Here is a 25924-nt window from a genome sequence, read left to right on the forward strand (position 1 = left end):
GACTTGACTTTCGACATTATGTCATTTTCGTATTGTCGGTGGGACTCCCTCCATATCTGTGCTTACTGGTTTCTGGCTCTTTTACTAATCTCTCTATTTTCCTGGGTCCTTTGTCTTCTGTACTTTTTCCATTCTCTAGTTTTTGCCTCGTTCTGATCTTCCTATTAATTCTGTTATTATTATTATAATCAAAAAGAAGCGCTAAGCCACAAGGGCTATACAGCGCTGCAGGGTAGGGAAGGAAGTGGGTATTGGATGGCAGAAGGGAGGAGGGATGATCAGTAGGTTACAGAAAACAGCGGGGCAGGGGATAGTACGGGGGTAGAGGGTAGCAAGAGATTGAAGTAGAAAGGGCTGAAGGTATCAGAATTTGTGAAGTAAGTCAGTTGTTGTCAAAAAGTCAATGAGAGAGTCTGGATGAAAGGTGGGTCCATCAGCGAGAAGGGAAGGTAAAGAGAGAGCAGCAGAGCGAAGACGACGACGGAGGTAAATTCTGCATGCTCGTTGATAAAGTGGGCAGTCCAACAGAATGTGGCTGACTGATAATGGAACTTGGCAATTCTCACAGAGAGGAGCAGGGCGCCTCTCCATGAGATATCCATGAGTAAGACGAGTATGGACAATGCGAAGACGGGAGAGAGTAGTCTCCCAACCTCGACACTGGTGATAAGAAGATGGCCAGTAACCTATACTCGGTTTAATAGATTGAAGTTTGTTGCCGAGGATAGTATACCAACGTTGTTGCCAACGGGTGTGAAGGTGGGAAGATATTGCAGCAAAATAGTCCGTAAATGGAATACCTCTACATGAAACTGGTAGGTCATGTACTGCTGACCGCGCAGCAGTGTCTGCCTGTTCATTGCCCTGTACGTCAACATGACCAGGGACCCAACAAAAAACTATCTTTAAGCTTGGTAAAGATGCGGCGTAGCCAAAGTTGGATACGGAGGACTAAGGGGTGAGGTGTATCAAATTTCTGTATAGCCTGTAAAGCACTAAGGGAGTCTGAGACAATCACAAATGATGACACAGGCATAGATGCAATATGGATAAGTGCTGTAAGGATGGCATACAATTCAGCAGTAAAAATACTAGCCGAAGATAGTAAATGCCCTTGTACGACGCTGTCTGGAAACACTGCTGCGAATCCTACGCCGTCAGAAGACTTAGAGCCATCTGTGTACACAGCAATGGCATGAGAATGAGAGTAAAAGTGGTCAAGAAAAAGAGAGCGGGAAGCGACCGTAGACAGTTGGGCTTTCGAGCAAGGGAGAGAGAAAGAACAGACTCGAACAGCTGGAACTTCCCAGGGGGGTAGGGAAAAGTGAGATGCTACATGTACATAGAAAGGTGGTAAATGAAGAGAAGACAAGAGCGAATGAAGGCAAAGAGAGAAGGGACGGAGTAAACAGGGGCGGCGAACAAATAATGTCTACTAATATCAGTGACCATTCTATAAATGGAAGGATTGCGGAGATCATGAGAGCGTACATAGTAGCGAAGGCAATGGGCATCACGGCGATCGGATAAGGATGGAACGTTCGCTTCTGCATAGAGGCTCTCGACAGGGGAAGAGCGAAAAGCACCAAGGCATAAACGTAATCCTTGGTGATGAATGGGGTTAAGGCTAGAGAGAGTAGTAGGAGATGCCACTGAATAGATCTGCTCACCATAATCAAGTTTCGATAAAATAAGGGTGGAATGTAGGCGAAGGAGGGTTCGACGATCAGCTCCCCATGAAAGATGAGCAAGGGTTTTAAGAAGGGTCAGCCGGCTGTGACAAGTTGCCTTCAGAGAGGTAATGTGAGGTTTCCAGGATAACCTACGATCAAAGAGGAGGCCCAGAAACTTGACTGTATCACGTTCAGGAATACGGGAGCCATAGAGGTACAAAGGATGATCGGAGATGACAGAGCGTCTAGTGAAAGTAATTTGGTGGGTTTTAGTGCTGGAAAATTTAAACCCACGTGTGGTGGCCCAATTGGAAACACGGTCGACTGCATGCTGGAGAGAAACTGTAATAAGGTGACAGTCAGCGCCTGCACAGGCAATAGCGAAGTCATCAACATAGAGTGATGACCAAATATTTGATGGAAGACTAGAGGCCAAATCATTAAAAGCAAAGAGAAAAAGTGTTGTGCTCAGAACACATCCCTGGGGGAGACCTTCAGCTTGGATAAAGTCCGGGGAGAGCACATTATTAACCCGAACATGGAAATGCCTGTCGGTTAAAAAGTTCTTAAGGAAGGATGGTAGATTGCCTCAAAGGCCTAAGGAGTGGGCTTGGGCTAAAATATTATACCTCCAAGTTGTGTCATATGCCTTCTCAAGGTAAAAAAATATGGCAATAACTGAGTGGTTATTCGCAAAGGCATTACGAACATATGTATCCAAGCGTAGTAAGGGGTCTATGGTAGAACGTCCCTTACGAAAGCCATATTGACGAGTGGAGAGACTGTTGTGTGTCTAAATACCACACTAAACGTCTATTTACTAGGCATTCCATCACCTTGCAAACTGCACTGGTAAGAGCAATGGGACGATAGTGGGAGGTTTCATGTCCCGTAGTGCCTGGTTTGCGGAAAGGGAGAACAATGGCGGATTTCCACAGCTGTGGAAGAACTCCTTGTGACCAAATAAGATTGTAAAGGCGTAATAGGACTGCAAGGGCTGACTGATGTAAATGTTGTAGCATACGAATATGAATGCCGTCGGGCCCAGCTGCCGAAGATCGGCAAGCTGAGAGTGTTGCCTCCAGTTCTTGAAGTGTAAAAGGCACGTTATACTGTTCTTCTCTGAGAGAAGAAAAGTCCAAGGGTGCTAACTCTTTGGCAGACTTTGAGGAAAGAAATGAGGGGCATAGATGGAGTCCCTGAGAAATATGGACCAGATGATTGCCAATTTCATTGGCAACATCTAGTGGGTTTGCTATATCAACATCGGCAACCCGCAGAACAGGAGCCGTGTCAGGAGAATATTTACCAGTTTTTGTACTTTTTTCCAGACTGCATTCATAGAGGAAGCATAGGTGATGGTGGAGACATAATCTCGCCAGCAAGTGCATTTAGCGTCACGGATGACACGGCGGGTGATAGCATGCTTCTGCTTAAAATCCAAAAGTCTCTCTGTGGTTCTATTGTACCGGTACCTGATCCATGCAGTGCGTTTCAAACGTACTGCACGAGCACAAGCAGGAGACCACCAAGGCACGCATTTCTGAGAATGCCTGCCCGAAGTTTGGGGTATAGAATGAGAAGCTGCGGTTAAAACGGAGGACGAGAAGAGGTGTAAAAGCTCATCGATGGAGGACGAAGAAGGAACCTCTCTAAAAACAGTTAGGTGTGAGTAAAGGTTCCAATTTGCCTGATCAAATTGCCAGCGTGGGATGCGAAGAGGTGGTGAATATGAAGGGGAAGTAAGAATGATTGGGAAATGATTGCTGTCATGTAAGCCCGGAAGAACAGACCAAGTGAAGTCTAATGCGGCGGAGGAAGAGCAGACTGAGAGATCGATGAAAGAGAGAGTGTGAGTCCGGGGATCAAAATGGGTGTGAGTACCTGTATTTAAAACATGGAGGGGGTGGGCGGCAAGAAAATCCTCTAACTGTATGCCACGGGAATCACAGTGAGACCCCCCCCCCAGAGGAAATGGTGGGCATTAAAATCACCAAGTAACAGAATCGGTGGCGGTAATGACGAAACAAGAAAGGCAATATCCGGAATAGATAATGCCCGAGAAGGAGAGAGATATAAAGAACAGAGCATATACCACCTATGCAAGTGGATACGGGCTGCTGTGTAATGCAGGAAAGTACGAACAAATAGCTGATGGTATGGAATATCAGTGCATAGAAGAAGGGCACTTTCATTAAAGGTCCCATCAGGAAAAGGATCTGAAGAATACAATAAATTATAGCCTGAGATGGGAGAGATAACAGCAGAGTGTAATTTTGGTTCCTGTAAGCAAACACCAACAGGGGAAAACTGGGAGAGTAACATCTGAAGCTCACCCCAATTACCCCTGAGGCCGCGTATATTCCACTGTAAATAGGCCATGATTGGCAATGATAAAGATACCTGAAATCCGCAGGTAAGGGTTCCTACAGACTAGAGGGGTTAGAAAAGTCTACATGCGGAGGCAGTGGAAGACGTTCAAGCAGCGAAGGAACGGTGCGCTGTGAAGAAAGGAGTTGCGCAGATGGAGTAGAGGAGAGAGAAGGAGCAGAGGGTGGATCAGTGTCCATTGATGGTTTGGTCTCTGCAATATATTCAGAGATTGCTTCAAGTGTTTCAGAATTCAGAGACGTCGTATGGGAGACAACAGTGGAAATGGTAGGGGGAGGATGAGTAAAGATTGGAACTGTAATGGACTGTACCAAGGTAGGGGGGAGGGGCGAAAGGGTGGAGGGAACTGGAGAAGCGTGGAAGGGGACAGAAGAGACAGAAACGTGGGAGGTGGCAGAAGAGGAAGAAACTTGGGAGGGAACAGGGGAGGAAGGTACAGTACAAGGAGGAGGGTGAACCTCTACACTTGTAACAGAGCCAGTGAGAGGGGGAGAACCAGGTACAGAGACAGGGAAGGGAAAATGAGGAGGTGGAAGATGGGTAGGAGGTGTTAACGGACCTTTTTTTGATTTTTGAGAAGTAGAGGGACGATTGGGAGGTGTCATACGAGATCTCGTCGCTACTGAGGCTTGTGAGAGAGAACACGAAGAAGCGAGATCAGACTGAGACGTTGAAGTAGGGACGTCTGAGCCGAGGACAGCAAAAGAATTAGCTACAGGAGTGACTATGGGAGAGGTAACCACAGAGGTGGGTGCAGAAGATGGGATACCAGAAGTGGGGGGACGTTTTGAAACACGGGAATAAGAAACACGAGGTAGTCTCCCTTGGAGGCAGAGATGAGAAACTGCCATGGCATAAGGGAGACCTTCTGCCTCTTTGAGGTAACAGATTTCCCGCTCGTTTAAGTAGACTTGACAACGGCGACAGTATGAAGGGTGAGCCTCATGACAATTAAGGCAAGAGGGAGGTCGATTGCAAGACGTATTAGAATGGTCATCGGCACCACAGACTGGGCATTCGGCGATAGATCTGCAATATTTCGCTGGATGGCCAAATCGCCAGCAATTTCTACACTGTTGCGGTGTAGGGATCACCTTTCGAACTTGTAACTGATGTCCTGCTACATAAACTGAGGATGGGAGTTCACGGCTGTCAAAAGTTAAGCGAGCCACATTGCTAGGGTATCGTCTCTGCCCATGGGCAGGAAGAACGTAAGTGTCTACCTTGAGGATTGGGAGATCTTGGAGTTCCAGCTGTTCAAGAATGTCAGTGCCACATGTCTGGAAATTTTGTTGAACTATAGTATGGGGCAGAATGACAGTTTCACTACAAGAATTGAGGGAATGATGCTTTTCAATAGTGACAGGAACAGTATCGATATGGGAAAGACGAGAAAGCTCATGAGCCTGGGTAGCATTCTGTACGGTGATGATGCGCATACCGCTCTTAAGAGCATGAAAAGAAATATCTTTACCAACATGGCATAGGAGTACCTTGCCAATACTGTGGTCAGAAAGATAGGCAGTAGAGGAAGTCGGTCGTAAAGTGAAGAATTTAGTCCATTGTGCAGTCTGAAACTGAGCGTGGAAAGGTAGTGAAGGACGTGTCAATCTTTTCTGAGAAGAACGAGAAGGTGGAGAAGTATCATCAGCAGGTAATTGTCGTTGGCGTTTAGGCGTGGGACCAGAGTTGGTCCGACGTGGAATGGGCCGGCGATTCGAAAATTGCCGCACCGTAGAGGGAGAGGCCGAAAGCATAGTCAGAGGAGAGCGAAGGTCAGATAAATCGAAGGAGTCAGTCGAGGCCTCAGTACCTGAAGTGGGTGAGGAAACAGCACTGGCAAGAGGTACAGAGGCATGAGGAGTGTCCGAAGAGTGGTCCAAAGACGAGGCGGGGTCAGAACGGGGTGCGGTATCAAGAAGGGGCCTGGGGGTAGCAGGTTCATGGACTAGGGCTGCCATGGTTAGGTTACTTCTTTCTTTATGTTTTTAAGAAAAAAAAAAGAAGAAAATAAAAATAAAAAAAAGAATAAAAAAAAGGGGGGACCGGGGAGGGATAGTTCCTAAGAGGAATGAAAGTGCCAGAAATCTCCCTCCGTGCCCAAGAGGACCTCAGCACTGCAAGTAGCGAAGATGCAGCATGGAACCCGTGCCATACCCTACCCATCATGCCAGTAAACCGGCAATCCGGGATAGCAACCTCACATCTGCCGAGCTACCTCGGTGGACAAAAGAGAGGGCGGCCGGAAATCTGCCACAATGCATACCTCCTTCGGCCACCACCCCCGGAATCCGAAAGGTGGCTTCCAGAGATACACCCGTCGCCCGAGAGACACCCAAAGCCACCCTCCGGGATACCGGAGAGGAATCAGGACATCTCCGGGCAATCCAGATTCCACGGCAAACTACGCCACCGCCAAGAACCTCAACAGAATGGGATGGACCCCGGTACCCTTTCCCCTACCTAGGAACTAGCGTGCCTGTGGAAAAAAAAAAAAAAAAAGGAAGGGCAAAAGGAAGGGGTGGGGAGGAGGAGGAGGAAAAGAAAAAGGCGAGGATGGGGAGGATGGGATAGGGAACGGGGGATTGGGTGGTAATTAGGTTCGGTCTGAGGAAGGAGACCGGCAGGTCTAATTCCTCAGACCAAGAGCCTCTTCACCACACCAAGGAGCCCCCCTTGAAGAGGTATTAATTCTGTTGCCCTTGGGAAAAAACCTCTCCTCTGCCTCTTTGGATTTTGTTGACATGTAGTCTATCATTTTGTTTACTGATTTCCCTGCCTATTCTCTTTCCCACTGAAACTCTTGCAGGAAGTTCCTCATGCCTGTGTAGTCCCCCATTTTGTAGTTTTGCTTTTCCCATCCTATTCCTGTTACCCTCTCCACTTTAACTATGTATTCGATTCATAGAACCATGTGATCACTAGTTCCGAGAAGGCTTTCATATGTGATGTCTTCAATGTCCGAAATACTCAGGGCAAATACGAGGTTCAGTCTTGCTGGTTCATCATCACCTCTCTCTCTGGTAGTGTCCCTAACATGTTGATGAATGAGGTTTTCCAGTAACACATCCATCATCTTGGTTCTCCATGTTTTAGGACCCCCATATGACTCCATGTTTCTGTAATGAATCTCCTTGTGATAGAAATCACCCATAACTAGTAACTTTGCTCTACCTGTGTGAGCTCTTCTAGCCATCTTAGGTAGTATATCCATCATTGCTCTGTTGATCTGTTCATATTCTTCTCTTGGCCTCCTGCAGCTCTGTGGCAGGTTGTACATTATTGTAATTACTGCCTTAGGGCCCCCTGACTGAATTGTTCCTGCCATTCCTTCCATTTCCTCAAATTCCCACCATCTTTTAATGAGCAGTGCAACTCCTCCTTCCCCTCTGCTCCCTCTACCTTTCCCAAGGTTCTGATATCCGGCTGGAAATATTGCATCTGCTATCATCCCAGTGAGTTTAGTTTCTGTGAGTGCTATGATATCTGGGGACATCTCCTTGATTCTTTCTAGCCACTCCTCACATTTATTTGTTATTCTGTCCGCATTTGTATACCAAACCTTCAACTTTTTTCTAAAACTGTCGTCTGGGGGGTATATTGGGGTGGGTGAAGCAGGAGACCTAGCAAGGAACTATGGGGAGTTGCTGTGAAGTTGAAGCTTGTGTTGATGGGGTGGGAGCAGTGGGGTGGGGGTAGTGTGTACTCACCTAGTTGTACTCACCTAGTTGAGGTTGCAGGGGTCGAGTCCAAGCTCCTGGCCCCGCCTCTTCACTGGTCGCTACTAGGTCACTCTCCCTGAACCTTGAGCTTTATCATACCTTTGCTTAAAGCTATGTATGGATCCTGCCTCCACTACATCACTTCCCAAACTATTCCATGCCTGACTACTCTGTGGCTGAAGAAATACTTCCTAACATCCCTGTGATTCATTAGTGTCTTCAACTTCCAACTGTGTCCCCTTGTTGCTGTGTCCCATCTCTGGAACATCCTGTCTTTGTCCACCTTGTCAAATCCTCTCAGTATTTTGTACGTCGTTATCATGTCCTCCCTATCTCTTCTGTCCTCCAGTGTCGTCAGGTAGATTTCCCTTAACCTCTCCTCGTAGGACATACCTCTTAGCTCTGGGACTAGTCTTGTTGCAAACCTTTGCACTTTCTCTAGTCTCTTTACGTGCTTGGCTAGGTGTGGGTTCCAAAATGGTGCTGCATACTCCAATATGGGCCTAACGTACACGGTGTACAGGGTCCTGAACGATTCCTTATTGAGATGTCGGAATGCTGGTCTGAGGTTTGCCCACTCTGACACCTTGCCACGTACCATGACTCGCTGCTGTCTTCCTGACAAGTATTCCCTGATCCATTGTAGTGCCTTCCCTGTTATCCCTGCTATCCCTGCTTGGTCCTCCAGTTTTTGCACTAATCTCTTGTGTGGAACTGTGTCAAACGCCTTCTTGCAGTCCAAGAAAATGCAATCCACTCATCCCTCTCTCTCTTGTCTTACTGCTGTCACCATGTCATAGGACTCCAGTAAGTTTGTGACACAGGATTTCCCATCCCTGAAACCATGTTGGCTGCTGTTGATGAGATCATTCCTTTCTAGGTGTTCCACCACTCTTCTCCTGATAATCTTCCCCATGACTTTGCATACTATACATGTCAGTGACACTGGTCTGTAGTTTAGTGCTTCATGTCTGACTCCTTTTTTAAAGATTGGGACTACATTTGCTGTCTTCCATGCCTCAGGCAATCTCCCTGTTTCGATAGATGTTTTGAATATTGTTGTTAGGGGTACACATAGCGCCTCTGCTCACTCTCTCAGGACCCATGGAGAGATGCTATCCGGCCTCATTGCCTTTGATGTATCTAGCTCACTCAGAAGCCTCTTCACTTCTTCCTCGGTTGTGTGTACTGTGTCCAGCACTTGGTGGTGTGTCCCACCTCTCCGTCTTTCTGGAGCCCCTTCTGTCTCCTCTGTGAACACTTCTTTGAATCTCTTGTCGAGTTCCTCACATACTTAACAGTCATTTCTTGTTGTCTCTCCTCCTTCCTTCCTTAGCGTGATTACCTGGTCCTTGACTGTTGTTTTCCTCCTGATGTGGCTGTATAACAGTTTCGGGTCAGATTTGGCTTTCGCTGCTATGTCGTTTTCATATTGTCGTTGGGCCTCCCTTCTTATCTGTGCATATTCATTTCTGGCTCTACAACTGCTCTCCTTACTCTCCTGGGTCCTTTGTCTTCTATATTTCTTCCATTCCCTAGCACACTTGGTTTTTGCCTCCCTGCACCTTTGGGTGAACCATGGGCTCGTCCTTGCTTTTTCATTATTCCTGTTACCCTTGGGTACAAACCTCTCCTCAGCCTCCTTGCACATTGTTGCTACATATTCCATCATCTCATTAACTGGCTTCCCTGCCAGTTCTCTGTCCCACTGAACCCCGTGCAGGAAGTTCCTCATTCCCATGTAGTCCCGTCTCTTGTAGTTTGGCTTCATTCGTCCTGGCCTTCCTGCTTCCCCCTCCATTTGTAGCTCTACTGTGTATTCGAAGCTTAAAACCACATGATCGCTGACCCCAAGGGGTCTTTCATATGTGATGTCCTCAATATCTGCACTACTCAAGGTGAATACTAAGTCCAGTCTTTCTGGTTCATCCTCTCCTCTGTCTCTCTTGTAGTGTCCCTTATGTGTTCGTACATGAAGTTTTGCAGTACCACCTCCATCATCTTAGCCCTCCATGTATCTTGGCCCCCATGTGGCTCCAAGTTCTCCCAATCGATCTCCTTGTGGTTAAAGTCACCCATGATCAGAAGCTTTGCCCTGCATGCATGAGCTCTTCTAGCCACTGCAGTCATTGTGTCAACCATTGCTCTATTGCTCTCGTTATACTCTTGCCTTGGCCTCCTGCTATTCTGTGGTGGCTTATACATCACTGCATTTACCACCATGGGACCTACAGAGTGAAGCGTTCTCACTATGTAATCATTTGCTTCTCTGCTATCTCCTCTCTCCAGCTCATCAAAATTCCATCGGTTTTTGATCAGCAGTGCCACTCCTCCACCCCCCCCCTGTTCTCTCTGTCTTTCCTCAGGATCTGGTATCCCATTGGAAAGATGGCATCTGTTATCATACCTGTAAGCTTGGTTTCTGTGAGAGCTATGATGTCCAGTGATGCCTCTTTTACTCTTTCGTGCCACTCGTCCCACTTATTTGTTATTACATCAGCGTTTGTGTACCATACCTTCAGTTTCCTTTCCAACACTGTGGTTTGGGGGCCTGTGAGGGTGGGAGACTTGGTAGCATACTGTGGGATTCTATAGCTGGGTGTTGGATGGAAGCTGTGGGTATGGATTGTAGTTTGTGTTGGGATGGTGTGATAGGTTGTGGGGTTCTGAGGATAATTGTGTGTGTGCTTGCCCTTGCTGCTCTGTTCTGCTCTGATTACCTCTGCTGGTTCCATCATTGTCTTCTTTCCCAGCTCCTTTCGCTTTTTTGTCCTCTCTCTCAGCTGCTGTCGTTCTGTGTTCTGTCTCTGTCTAGGAACACCCTGTTGTACTCTTCCCAGTATTTCAACTGTGGTTTCTCTTGGAGGATCCTGTTCTGCACTGTTCCTGTCCTGAGAATCAGCTTAATCAGTCGTTTTCTCCCCTTCAAGTACCCCCCTATTCTCTGAAAATTTACAATCTCGTCCATGTCTTATCCACCTATTTCCGTGATGATTTTCTCAATCTCTTTTCTTTCTGCCTGCCGTCTTTCAGTGTGTGTCCTTTCCTCTCTCTCCTGAAGCCCATGGATAAACACTGATTTTGCCCTTTCCTCCTCCCATTGCCTCTCCCTCTGTGACTCCGGTATGTGTGTGTGTTTGTGTATGTGTGCATGTGTGTATGTGTGTGTGTGCATGTGTGCATGTGTGTGTGTGTGCATGTGTGTGTGTGTGAGTGTGTGTGTGTGAGTGTGTGTGTGAGTGTGTGTGTGTGAGTGTGTGTGTGTGAGTGTGTGTGAGTGTGAGTGTGTGTGTGTGTACTCACCTAGTTGTACTCACCTAGTTGAGGTTGCGGGGGTCGAGTCCGAGCTCCTGGCCCCGCCTCTTCACTGATCGCTACTATGTCACTCTCCCTGAGCCGTGAGCTTTATCATACCTCTGCTTAAAGCTATGTATGGATCCTGCCTCCACTACATCGCTTCCCAAACTATTCCACTTACTGACTACTCTGTGGCTGAAGAAATACTTCCTAACATCCCTGTGGTTCATCTGTGTCTTCAGCTTCCAACTGTGTCCATTTGTTACTGTGTCCAATCTCTGGAACATCCTGTCTTTGTCCACCTTGTCAATTCCTCTCAGTATTTTGTATGTCGTTATCATGTCCCCCCTATCTCTCCTGTCCTCCAGTGTCGTCAGGTTGATTTCCCTTAACCTCTCCTCGTAGGACATACCTCTTAGCTCTGGGACTAGTCTTGTTGCAAACCTTTGCACTTTCTCTAGTTTCTTCACGTGCTTGGCTAGGTGTGGGTTCCAAACTGGTGCCGCATACTCCAATATGGGCCTAACATACACGGTGTACAGGGTCCTGAATGATTCCTTATTAAGATGTCGGAATGCTGTTCTGAGGTTTGCAAGGCGCCCATATGCTGCAGCAGTTATTTGGTTGATGTGCGTGTGCGTGTGTGTGTGTGTGTGTGTGTGTGTGTGTGTGTGTGTGTGTGTGTGTGTGTGTGTGTGTGTGTGTGTGTGCGCGCGCGCGTGCATGCGTGTGTGTATACTATCCTAACTGTGGTTTGCAGGGGTCGAGTCATAGCTCCTCGACCTGCAAGAGAGTGGGTGTGAGAGAGGGTGGGAGAGAGAGTGGGTGTGAGAGAGGGTGGGTCTGTGAGAGGGTGGTTGTGAGAGAAGGTGGGAGTGGGAGAGGGTGGGAGTGTGAGAGGGTGGGTGTGAGAGAGTGGGTGTGAGAGAGGGTGGATGTGAAAGAGGGTGGGTGTAAGAGAGGATGGGTGTGAAAGAGGGTGGGTGTAAGAGAGGATGGGTGTGAAAGAGGGTGGGTGTAAGAGAGGATGGGTGTGAAAGAGGGTGGGTGTAAGAGAGGATGGGTGTGAAAGAGGGTACGTCTTGAGTGGTATTGGGAGGGAAGGGGAACATGTTTCGAGGAAAGGGTGTTAAGCTGGTGTTGGACGAGACAGGTGGAGGGAGGACGACAGTTCTTACATCATATTAAGAACCACGGGAGTGCTCTTATACTCATTAAGAACTATGGGCGGTGATTCAAGGTCAAAATATTCCCTATGAACTAATCAAATATGATATAAAATATTGTGATACGGCAGTTATTGTTTTACGTTAATAATCCTTTGAGGGTCCCCAGGCCCTCTCAGAGACTTGTTCTCAGGGTCGCCATGATTTAAAAACAAAAAAAAAAAAATTTCTTTTGAAAAGATAGAGAATCTTTTCCCGATCATAATGACACTAAAAGTATGAAATTTGATGGATAACTTACGGAATTATGCTCTCGCGAAGTGAGCGGTCTCGACGATGTTTACGCATCGGCGATTTTGCCCACTTTGAGCCCTATTTTCGGCTAATTCCAGTATACTAGTCGACAAAAATCATAACTATTTCGCTAGAACTCCATTTTTTCTATCGAATGAGTACAAGAAACCACCCATTTACCGATTTCAACTATCCAATAAAGTGGTCAGAATTTAGCAATTTTGCCAATTTCACACAAATTTCAAAAGATGCCAATTTCCAAATAGGGTGCAGAATAAAAAAAGAAAGACATTAGTGGCACTAAAATAACATTTCCTCTGTTCATTAGTCACATCCCCACACCCCTCTTACATTTCTTTTGCTTTCCACTTTGAATTTTTATTCTCACAAAAAAAATAGAAGATTTACTGTTATGCAGATTACTGTATTAGTATAGAAATGGTATAAATAATATCAGCCCGCTTGTGAAAGAATATTAGACTCACCAGTTGACGTGTACTGGACGCATGGCATGATTTGTTTACTTTTGAACTTTGGCAAAAATCGAACATTTTTGCTACTTTGAGCTCAATTTCAAGGTACTTTTCATTGTGAAACCAATCAAAATCATCTCAATTTCTGTAAAATGTCTTCCATTCTATAAAATAAAACCAGAAAAACTAGAATACAACAATAAATACCATACGAAAATACAGTGCAAATCGCTGTTTTAAACCAAAAACACGGTCAAAGTTTTTTTTTTTCTCATTACGCACTGTGTGCTGCAGGATTCTTTTTATACTGCGCACACTGACCACAGACCCATTCTTTCATATGTAGGCCTACCAGATTTCTCTTGCTAGATTTGAGGGCACTAGAATTTATGCATACTAGTATGTCAAAAACCCTGGCGCGTAAGCCGTACTAGTACGACCGAAACCCAGAAAACGTTTTAAGAACTTCTGGTGCTTCAGCATTTTGGATCAGGGCTTTCAGTTTGAGGGGGACAGGAGATAGATAATGATAAAAATAATGTTTACCTGGAGAGAGTTCCGTGGCCCGGTCTGTGACCAGGCCTCCTGGTGGATCAGAGCCTGATCAACCAGGCTGTTACTGCTGGCTGCACGCAATCCAACATACGAGCCACAGCCCGGCTGGTTAGGTACCGGCTTTAGGTGCTTGTCCAGTGCCAGCTTGAAGACTGCCAGGGGTCTATTGGTAATCCCCCTTATGTATGCTGGGAGGCAGTTGAACAGTCTCGGGCCCCTGACACTTATTGTATTGTCTACTAACGTGTTAGTGACACCCCTGCTTTTCATTGGGGGGATGTTGCATTGTCTGCCAAGTCTTTTGCTTTCGTTGTGAGTGATTTTCGTGTGCAAGTTCAGTACTAGTACCTCTAGGATTTTCCAGGTGTATGTAATCATGTATCTCTCCTGCCTGTGTTCCAGGGAATACAGGTTCAGGAACTTCAAGCGCTCCCAGTAATTGAGGTGTTTTATCTCCGTTATGCGCGCCGTGAAAGTTCTCTGTACATTTTCTAGGTCAGCAATTTCACCTGCCTTGAAAGGTGCTGTTAGTGTGCAGCAATATTCCAGCCTAGATAGAACAAGTGGGATGGTGTCTTGCATCATCATGGTACCATTGATGTATTTTCATAGTGCCATGGTATATTTTCCAGGTGCCATTGATGACATTTCCTGGTGCCATTGATGACATTTTCCAGGTGCTATTGATGACATTTTCCAGGTGCCATTGATGACATTTTCCAGGTGCCATTGATGACATTTTCCAGGTGCCATTGATGACAATTTCCAGGTGTCATTGATGTATTATCTAGGTGCAATTGATGACGTTTTCCAGATGCCATTGATGACATTATCCAGGTGCCAGTAATGTATTTTCCAGGTGCCAGTGATGTATGTTCCAGGTACCATTGATGACATTCTCCAGATGCCATATTAAGAACCACGGGAGTGGTCTTTTATACATTAAGAACAAGGTCAGGTTTTCCTAAACAACCTGACAACCTGTCGGTATTTTATACCATTTTAATGTTCAACATATGGGAATCTTTATTAAGGAAACGTTTCGCCACATAGGGGCTTCATCAGTCCCAAACAAAACAATACACCTGTGGTACACTTGTGAATCAACTCTGGCAGACTTACCTCCAAGTCTGGTCGACGCTGTATGTATCCTCTGTAAATATTGTACATGTCACTGCTTGCTGTTTAATAAAGGAAATATATAAGATAGAGATACAGAAAGATACACACAGACACAGACACACACACACGCACAAGGCGGGGCCAGGAGCTTGGACTCGACCCCTGCAACCTCAACTAGGTGAGTACACACGCGATTCTACCCCTGCAACCACAACTAGGTGAGTTCTAGGTGAGTACACACACACACACAACGGTATCAAATACTTACCTTGCATCATTATAAACATCAGCATGGTGACCCCCAACATACTCTCCACCTGTAAAAAGAGAATATTAATAAAAATAATAATAATAATAATAATAATAATAATAATAATAATAATAATATTAATAATAACTAGCTCTGTTTCGGTTACTGTATCTCACTATACACAAGAGACTTATTAGTTATACCTCCAGACCTCCAAGAAGCAGAGAAGCTGCTGCTAAACCCCGGCAAGAGACCTCTCAAGAAGCTCCGCAGTTTAAGACAGGTCTTTTGAAGAGGTGCAGGTATACATTTATACACATGTATATGTACATAACTACACACGCTCATGTACATATCCGTACGTGAATACATAGTTAAATGATGCATACATGCCTATACATATATTGCATATTGTGATATCATCTGTTTACTGTGATCTTACTGTATACACATGCACATGCACACACACACACACACACACACACACACACACACACACACACACACACACACACACACACACACACACACACTGAAAGACGGCAGGCAGAAAGAAAGGAGATTGAGAATAAATAACAAAAAGGCACAATACCGTGACTGGAACGATACACAAATAACCCACACATAAAAGAGAGAAGCTTACGACGACGTTTCGGTCCGACTTGGACCATTGACAAAGTCACTTTGTCAATGGTCCAAGTCGGACCGAAACGTCGTCGTAAGCTTCTCTCTTTTATGTGCGGGTTATTTGAGATTGAGAAAATCATCACGGAAATAGGTGAAGACATGGACGAGATTGTAAATTTTCAGAGAATAGGGGGGTACTTGAAGGGGAGAAAACGACCAATCAAGCTGATTCTCAGGACAGAAACTTTGGGGAACAGGATCTTCCAAGAGAAACCACAGCTGAATTACTCGGAAGAGTACAAGAGGGTGTTCCTAGACAGAGACAGAACACAAACAGAACGACAGCAGCTGAGGGAGAGGACAAAAAAGCGAAAGGAGCTAGGAAAGGAGACAAGGATGAAACCAGCAGAGGCCAATCAGAGCAGGACAGAGCAGCAAGGGCAAGTACACACAGAACTATCCTCAGAACCCCACAACCTATCACACCATCCCAACACAAACTACAATCCATACTCACAGCTTCCACCCAACACCCAGCTATAGAATCCCACAGTATGCTACCAGGTCTCCCACCCTCACAGGCCCCCCAAACAACAGTGTTGGAAAGGAAACTGAAGGTATGGTACACAAACGCTGATGGAATAACAAATAAGTGGGAGGAGTGGCATGAAAGAGTCAAAGAGGCATCACCGGACATCATAGCTCTCACAGAAAACAAGCGTACAGGTATGATAACATATGCCATCTTTCCATAGGGATACCAGATCCTGAGAAAAGACAGAGGGAACAGGGGGGGGGGGGTGGAGGAGTGGCACTGCTGATTAAAAACCGATGGAATTTTGATGATCTGGCGAGAGGAGACAGCGTAGAAGCAAGCGATTACATAGTGGGAACGCTTCACTCAGGAGGTCACAAGGTGGTAATTGCAGTGATGTATATACCACCACAGAACAGCAGGAGTCTAAGGCAAGAGTATAATGAGAGCAATAGAGTGATGGTTGACACACTGGCTGCAGTGGCCAGAAGAGCTCATGCATGCAGGGCAAAGCTCCTGATCATGGGTGACTAACCACAAGGAGATCGATAGGGAGAACTTGGAGCCACATGGGGGCCATGTACCAATACGTAAGGGACACTACAAGAGAGAGAGGAGAGGATGGACCAGAAAGACTGGACCTAGTATTCACCTTGAGTAGTGCAGATATTGAGGACATCACATATGAAAGACCCCTTGAGGCCAGCGATCATGTGGTTTTAAGCTTCGAATACACAGTAGAGCTACAAGTGGAGGGGGAAAGCAGGAAGGGCAGGACGAATGAAGCCAAACTACAAGAAATGGGACTACACGGGAATGAGGAACTTCCTGAATGGCGTTCAGTGGGACAGAGAACTGGCAGGGAAGCCAGTTAATGAGATGATGGAATATGTAGCAACAAGTACAAGGAGGCTGAGGAGAGGTTTGTACCCAAGAGTAACAGGAATAATGAAAAAACCAGGATGAGCCCATGGACTACCCAAAGGTGCAGGGAGGCAAAAACCAAGTGTGCTAGGGAATGGAAGAAATATAGAAGGCAAAGGACCCAGGAGAATAAGGAGAGCAGTCGTAGAGCCAGAAATGAATATGCACAGATAAGAAAGGAGGCCCAACGACAATAAGAAAACGTCATAGCGAAAGCCAAATCTAATCCGAATCTGTTATACAGCCACGTCAGGAGGAAAACAACAGTAAGGACCAGGTAATCAGGCTAAGGAAGGAAGGAGGAGACAACAAGAAATGACTGTGAAGTATGTGAGGAACTCAACAAGAGATACAAAAAAGTGTTCCCAGAGAAGACAGAAGGCGCTCCAGAAAGACAGGTGGGGCACACCACCAAGTACACACAGTACACACAACCAAGGAAGAAGTGAAGAGGCTTCTGAATGAACTAGATACCTCAAAGGAAATGGGGCCGGATAACATCTCTCCATGGGTCCTGAGAGAGGGAGCGGAGGTGCTATGTGTACCTCTAACAACAATATTCAATACATCTATCGAAACAGGGAGATTGCCTGAGGCATGGAAGACAGAAATGTAGTCCCAATCTTTAAAAAAGGAGTGGTGGAACACCTAGAAATGAATGATCTCATCAACAGCAGCCAACATGGTTTCAGGGACGGGAAATCCTGTATCACAAACTTACTGGAGTTCTATGACATGGTGACAGCAGTAAGACAAGAGAGAGAGAGAGGGGTGGGTGGATTGCATTTTCTTGGACTGCAAGAAGGCGTTTGACACAGTTCCACACAAGAAATTAGTGCAAAAACTGGAGGATCATGCAGGGATAACAGGGAAGACACTACAATGGATCAGCGAATACTTGTCAGGAAGACAGCAGCGAGTCATGGTACGTGTCGGACCGAAACGTCGTCGTAAGCTTCTCTCTTATGTGCGGGTTATTTGTGTATCGTTCCAGTCACGGTATTGTGCCTTTTTTTGTTTTGTTATTTAGTTAATATTAGATTACTAGTGTAATTTAGGTAAGGTTACTATGTTAGTTTAGAGTATATAACAAGCGTGGCTTTAGGTTGGATTACTAAATTACCAGAGTAATTTAGCTTTGGTTATCAGGTAGTGTGAGGCAGATTAATTGAATAGTTTGGAGGGTAGTTTTCAAGGGTAACTTAGGTTGCTTGCGTAGTTTAGGGAAGGGTAGGTTAGAATAAGTAGCTAGGGTAGTTCAGGGTAGGGGTAAAGTAATTATTATATACATGGGAAAGCACTAAACACTTAGGAATCACAGCTCTAATAATAATAATAATAATAATAATAATAATAATAATAAATTATTATAAAAAATATAGCTATAATAATTATACTTAAAATATACGGAATACCGTAATAAAATATTATAATGGTATTTTAAAAAAATAATATAATAATCCAGAAGAATAAGGGGGACACCACTCCCACGAGCCATCTTAGGGCAAGGAAGGTGCCAGAACTAGAGCTTGCTACCAACTGCAGCTCATAAGATTGCCATTCCAACGAGCCCCTCTGGGGTGGGAAAGATGGCAGACCAGAGGCCTAGCTTCTCCCTACGAGCCCCGTGAGGGCGGGTCAAAGGGCTAGGCCTGGGGACAGTTGATCCCAGACGATGCCAACTCCCATGATAGACATAGGTCTCAAGACACTCCCAAGACAGGGAGCCATCTGGAAAAGACCCGGGACGCGAGAGTAGCGGCAAATCAAGAACAGCCATCACTGAGGGTTTTCTTGAGTTTAAATCTTTCTCCTGTGTTGATAAAACTCTGCACAGTGATGAACGCTCTCACAATAAACGCTCTACACAGTGATGAACGTTGTCACAATAAAAGTTCTTGTAATAAAGTTGGTAGAATTACCGACAATATGTAAAGTTTACACTAGAAGAAGAGTCCACTGACAAGCTACCTTTCCTAGACGTCTTCATTCACAAAGTAGACAACAACCTAAGATTTCAAGTTTATCGGAAACATACTAATAAAAATGATCTCATACACTTCTATTCCAGTCAAGATACTAGGACCAAAAGAGGCATCATCGGATTTTTCCTGAGAGCATACCGAATTTGTAGTCCTGAGTTTCTTGACGAGGAATGTACATACATTCACCAAACCTTCAACGATTTACATTTTCCTTCCTTTTTCATCAAAGATTGCAAAAGAGCTCTTCAGATCATTAATTCTCCACGCACCAACACCACTCCTAACAAAGTTATAATTCTTCCCAACAGCCAGGTTGCACTGAATGTTTCTAAAGTACTTTCACAACCTAACACCAGAGTCGCCATCGCTTCCAGCATTTCAGTAAAGGATCTAACCAGAACAAAATCCAAGCACCACGAACCAGTCAGCGCAGGAGTTTACACTATACGCTGTGGAGGCTGTGACAAGATTTATGTAGGTGAAACAGCAAGGAACCTCGACACCCGCCTCAATGAACACATTTACGCATGTAGGAACGATAACTTGAACAACGTCTGTGTACAACACCGAAATTCCACCAATCGTCTCATGAAATTCAGAGACGCCCAATTAGTGATCAAAGAAACCAATTTCCGCAGACGCAAGTGCCTTGAATCATCACTAATAGCTGTTCGGAAGGGTATAGAATGTTAACGTTAGGGTTTCTCATCAATCTACGACTTGGGCTGAGTGAGTAAGGGGGTGGGTTTGGGGATTACATACGAGAAGGGGGATTTCAGGGGGACACAGCGGGGTCGCCTCCTGGGGAGGGGTGAGAGTAAGGTGTAGGTGGGTATATGAAGGTGTAGATGTGTGGCATAAGTGTATGTAGCATGCAAGTGGGCACAGAAAGCAAAGGTGATATCAAGTAATTACGTAGTAACGAATGGAGAATTCTGTTTGATGTGTCAGGGTCGTCATGACCTTCTTCATGTATTAAGTGTGAATGGTGTCAAGATTATAGGTTTAAGACCTTGAAGAGCTTTTGGGCTTCTGTAGAGTGTGCGTTTATAGCCTTTATTGGGCATATTTCATGTGCGATAATCGTATCGCAATGAGAGGTTATTTAAATTATGTTTGTGTTTAGTGTTGGGGGTTTTAGCGAGTGTACTGTCTTTATTTTAGCATTATATAATGTGCTCATCCAGTTGATGAGAGATGGAACGCTAATGACTTCCATAAATTTGTAATGCCTCGTTAAAATTTTGTAATGGGACAGTATGGTTTAGTCTCTGACTTTATATAATGTGCTCAGCCGGTGGAAGAGGCTGTATTAATATTTAGTAATATTTATTAATATTTATTTAGTATAAGTGTGAGGCTTAGGATTTTCATTTTTTTTCAATGCTTAAAGAAGGATTGTAGTGAGGCACGTATGTATGTTTTTAGGTAATTCTTATTGTATAGGGGTTAATTTTGGGAAGAGCATGTACTTGTTTTTAACTGAGATTGTGATGTAGGTCATTCCTCTGATTATCTACTGTGAAGGTTGTGAACCTTTGTCATATGTCAGTCACAGTATGTTAACTATACAAATCTGAAAGGTTTATATAGTTTATATTTTATATAGTTTATATAGTTAGTTTATATTGTTTATATTATAGTAGTATGTTAGATGGAAAATTTTGTGTGTATATGGGTAACCTCTTTTATGTCAATTACAATGTGTTGTTAAAACTTGTTAGTGTATGTTGTGTAGGATTGAGGATCCTACTGTACCCATTTTATATCTTTATTTAATATTAAGCTGTAAAGTTTTTAAATAAAAAAAAAATATAGCTGTTTCTAATACAATGAAACAAAACAAAGGCAACTTCACCATCTCTGAAGTCTTAGCAAGAATCTTCCTGAAAACAGTAAACCCTGCCATCACATAGTCTCTCCTGTTAATACTACACAAAGCACATTACAGAGAATGAACATTGAAACAGGCTGCCTCTATCCAGCCTCCAATAGAAATATTTGTCTAACCTATTTTAGTGTTACCCAAGTTATAGCTTTTATATCCTTTTACTCATGTGCGAGTTAATTGTTCTAACATAATGTATTACTACTACTAGTTATATCACTACTACTAGTATTACACCTCACTCAGCCTATATATACCCTCTGTGTCCATGTACTGTTTGTAACAGCTTGACAAAGCTCCTGGAGAGCGAAACGTTGCCACAATAAAAATGTCACATTAGTTACACTTGTGTCCTTGTGCTTTACATAAAAATTCCTCACAGTGATCAACGTCGTCACAAAAGTTCTTCACAGTGATCAACAGTGTCACAGTACAGTGTGTTGTGTATACGTAATGTTTTCAGAACATAATTGTCTACGCTACGCCACAGGTGTTATTGTCTCGCTATTATTATCGCTTTTTCAAATTTTTATAATTGTTTTGATTCTCCACCAAGTAGACAACCAGTGTGTGCTTCAAAACAACTACCCTACCTAAGTATGAAGTTGGTTCCAAGGTGGTAGAGTTGGTCTTCTCCCAGGTTACAGCACAACGGGTTACAGCACCACAGGTTACAACACAAGTTACAGCACCACAGGTTACAGCACCACAGGTTACAGCACCACAGGTTACAGCACCACAGGTTACAGCACCACAGGTTACACCACAACAGCAGTAATGTAGCAGCTGACGTTAATAAACAAATATTTTCCTCTTGTACAGGAAAATTTTCAGATTATTATTTTTTATATTGAACATGCTCTTTTCTTGACAACTTGTGAAGGTCTCTTGATCTGAGGTATTGGAGCTCCCGCTCCTCTCTCCTAAATCAAACTTTATTATATAATTGTTTATTATTTATATATCTCTTTAAAAGAAGTGAAGGTAAGTGGTTACAATTATATATATATATATTGTAATAAAGTTGGTAGAATTACCGACAATATGTAAAGTAAAAGGACACAAGTGCAACTAATGTGACATTTATTGTGGCAACGTTTCGCTCTCCAGGAGCTTTATCAAGCCATTACAAACAATACATGGACACAGAGGGTATATAAAGGCTCAGAGTGAGGTGAATACTAGTGAGGTACCATTTCGATGTTCACTAGTGGTAGTAGTAGTAGTAGTAGTGGTAGTGGCAAAAGCAATTAATTCGTACATGAGTAAAAGGATATAAAAGCTATTACTTGGGTAACATAAAAATAGGTTGGACAAATATAAACTGGAATGAGGCAGGTTGTTTCAGTGTTCACTCTCTGTGCTTTGTGTAGTATAACAGGAGAGACTATGTGATGGCAGGGTTTACTGTTTTCAGGAGGATTCTTGCTAAGACTTCGGAGATGGTGAAGCTGCCGTTGTTTTGTTTAATTGTATTCGAAACAGCGATCAGTGCTGATTCAAGGCACTTGCGTGTGCGGAAATTAGTTTCTTTTATCACTAATTGGGCGTCTCTGAATTTCATAAGATGATTGGTGGAATTTCGGTGTTGTACACAGGCGTTGTTTAAGTTGTCGTTCCTACATGCGTATATGTGTTCATTGAGGCGGGTGTCGAGGTTTCTTGCTGTTTCACCTACGTAGATCTTGTCACAGCCTCCACAGGGTATAGTGTAAACTCCTGCATTGACTGGTTCGTGGTGCTTGGGTTTTGTCCTGGTTAGATCCTTTATTGAAGTGGTAGAAGCGATGGCGACTCTGGTGTTAGCTTGTGAAAGTACTTTTGAGACGTTTAGTGCAACCTGGCTGTTGGGAAGAATTATAACTTTGTTGGGAGCGGCGTTGATGCGTGGAGAATTGATGATCTGAAGAGCTCTTTTCTTGCAGTCTTTGATGAAAAAAGAAGGAAATTGTAACTCAGTAAATGTTTGGTGAATGTAAGTACATTCCTCGTCAAGAAACTCAGGACTACAAATTCGGTATGCTCTTAGGAAAAACCCGATGATGATGCCTCTTTTGGTCTTGGTATCTTGACTGGAATAGAAGTGTGTGAGATCATTTTTATTGGTGGGTTTCCGATAAACTTGAAATCTTAGGTTGTTGTCTACTTTGTGAATGAGGACGTCGAGGAAAGGTAGCTTGTCATTGGACTCTTCTTCCAGTGTAAACTGAATCGCTGGTTCAACTGCGTTGAGCCTTGCCTGAAGATCCCGTACATCAAAACGTTTTGGAGTTATTACGAGGACATCGTCCACGTAACGTAACCAAGTGACGCTTGAAGGGATGATGTTGGCGAAGTGTTCAGACTCTAGGTGTTCCATGTATAAGTTGGCTAGGACGGCACTTATTGGGGACCCCATTCCCATGCCGTAGGTTTGTTTGTAGAGCTTGTTATTGAATGATCAATCTACATACGAACAACTACACAAAGCACAGAGAGTGAACACTGAAACAACCTGCCTCATTCCAGTTTATATTTGTCCAACCTATTTTTATGTTACCCAAGTAATAGCTTTTATATCCTTTTACTCATGTACGAATTAATTGCTTTTGCCACTACCACTACTACTACTACTACTACCACTAGTGAACATCGAAATGGTACCTCACTAGTATTCACCTCACTCTGAGCCTTTATATACCCTCTGTGTCCATGTATTGTTTGTAATGAAAGTTAAGACACATGTGCAACATCTGGATATCTTTATTGTAGTAGACGTTTCGCCATCCAGTGGCTTTATCAATACAGATTCTAGGACATAATAGTATTGATAAAGCCACTGGATGGCGAAACGTCTACTACAATAAAGATATCCAGATGTTGCACATGTGTCTTAACTTTCATATTGTCGGTATTTTATACCTTTCTTGCACAACATTGTTTGTAATGGCTTGATAAAGCTCCTGGAGAGCGAAACGTTGCCACAATAAATGTCACATTAGTTGCACTTGTGTCCTTTTACTTTACATATTGTCGGTAATTCTACCAACTTTATTACAATCTGTCGGACACCGCAACATAATGGACATTTCATGCAGACGTTATTTGGACACCCTTCTTCGTGCTCACAGCTATCGCAACAGACACAACTTCCTACAAGATTGCCTGGCAGAGAAGGTGATCCCTAAGTCTACTCCTGCACAACTCTCCAACTCCAAGCACCCCTTCTCTCCAGCTACCCAAGCTTACTTAACTGAATGTGCCGAAGAACTTTCTAACATCGCTAAGGAAACCTTTGAAACTGCAAGGAATATGAGGGCCAATCTTCAGATTGACCAACACACTGCTGAGCATATTCTCAGCACAGTCACCACAGCTAACCTCCAACAGAAGATCAAACTCAATCGCAAACTTCAGTACCTCTGCACTAACAGTCGGTGGAAGGAAATGGGACGCGAATCCCTGATAAACAACTTATCGTCACGCACCTTAACCGACTACGAGAAACAAGCACTGAGTCTGGGACTCAAATTTACCACCAACATACGCAAACCTAACTATCAACTCAATCTTGTTACCAGGAACCATAGACACAGTGACAGCAACTTCCAGAAGGGTTATATACAGGGCCTTCTCACTGCAGCTTTATGTGAACCTTCTTCTTCTAATCTTCCTAGAAGATACATCACTGCCCTTAAGGACCTCGCCAACGACCCCAACATTATCGTCACCACCGCCGACAAAGGAGTTGGAGTCGTCATACTCAACACCAGTGACTACAACACTAAAATGATGGACCTTTTGAATGATCAATCTACATACGAACCTATCAGCACTCAACAGTGGGAGACGCTCACCAAAGACTTTCTATACAAAAGCAGACAAATACTCAAACGCACTAGAGAAGGGAAGAAACTTCTGTACTTGTTACCAAGCAACCCTAAACCAGCACACATGTATGGTTTACCCAAGACCCATAAACACAATATTCCTCTCAGACCAATCACGTCAGGAATAGGCAGTGCTCCACACAAGCTAGCCGGAGTTCTTGCCAAACATCTTTCCTGCCTTCTGGGGACCATCAGCCCCGCTCATCTTAAACACTCAGGCGACCTTCTCAACCGCATCCGTAACCTCTCCATCCGTAACAAGAAACTAAGCAGTTTGGATGTGACTTCCCTCTTCACAAAAGTACCTACCAAAAAAGCCATCGAGGTTCTACGACGTAAAGTCAACCAGGACCTTAATCTTCCTTTACCTCCCGGAGATTTTGTTGACTTGATTGAACTCTGTGTTAACTTCAACTGTTTTTCCTTCAATAACAAGCTCTACAAACAAACCTACGGCATGGGAATGGGGTCCCCAATAAGTGCCGTCCTAGCCAACTTATACATGGAACACCTAGAGTCTGAACACTTCGCCAACATCATCCCTTCAAGCGTCACTTGGTTACGTTACGTGGACGATGTCCTCGTAATAACTCCAAAACGTTTTGATGTACGGGATCTTCAGGCAAGGCTCAACGCAGTTGAACCAGCGATTCAGTTTACACTGGAAGAAGAGTCCAATGACAAGCTACCTTTCCTCGACGTCCTCATTCACAAAGTAGACAACAACCTAAGATTTCAAGTTTATCGGAAACCCACCAATAAAAATGATCTCACACACTTCTATTCCAGTCAAGATACCAAGACCAAAAGAGGCATCATCATCGGGTTTTTCCTAAGAGCATACCGAATTTGTAGTCCTGAGTTTCTTGACGAGGAATGTACTTACATTCACCAAACATTTACTGAGTTACAATTTCCTTCTTTTTTCATCAAAGACTGCAAGAAAAGAGCTCTTCAGATCATCAATTCTCCACGCATCAACGCCGCTCCCAACAAAGTTATAATTCTTCCCAACAGCCAGGTTGCACTAAACGTCTCAAAAGTACTTTCACAAGCTAACACCAGAGTCGCCATCGCTTCTACCACTTCAATAAAGGATCTAACCAGGACAAAACCCAAGCACCACGAACCAGTCAATGCAGGAGTTTACACT

Source organism: Cherax quadricarinatus, chromosome 13 (assembly GCF_038502225.1).
Source record: "Cherax quadricarinatus isolate ZL_2023a chromosome 13, ASM3850222v1, whole genome shotgun sequence".
In the NCBI taxonomy this organism is placed as follows: Eukaryota; Metazoa; Arthropoda; class Malacostraca; order Decapoda; family Parastacidae; genus Cherax; species Cherax quadricarinatus.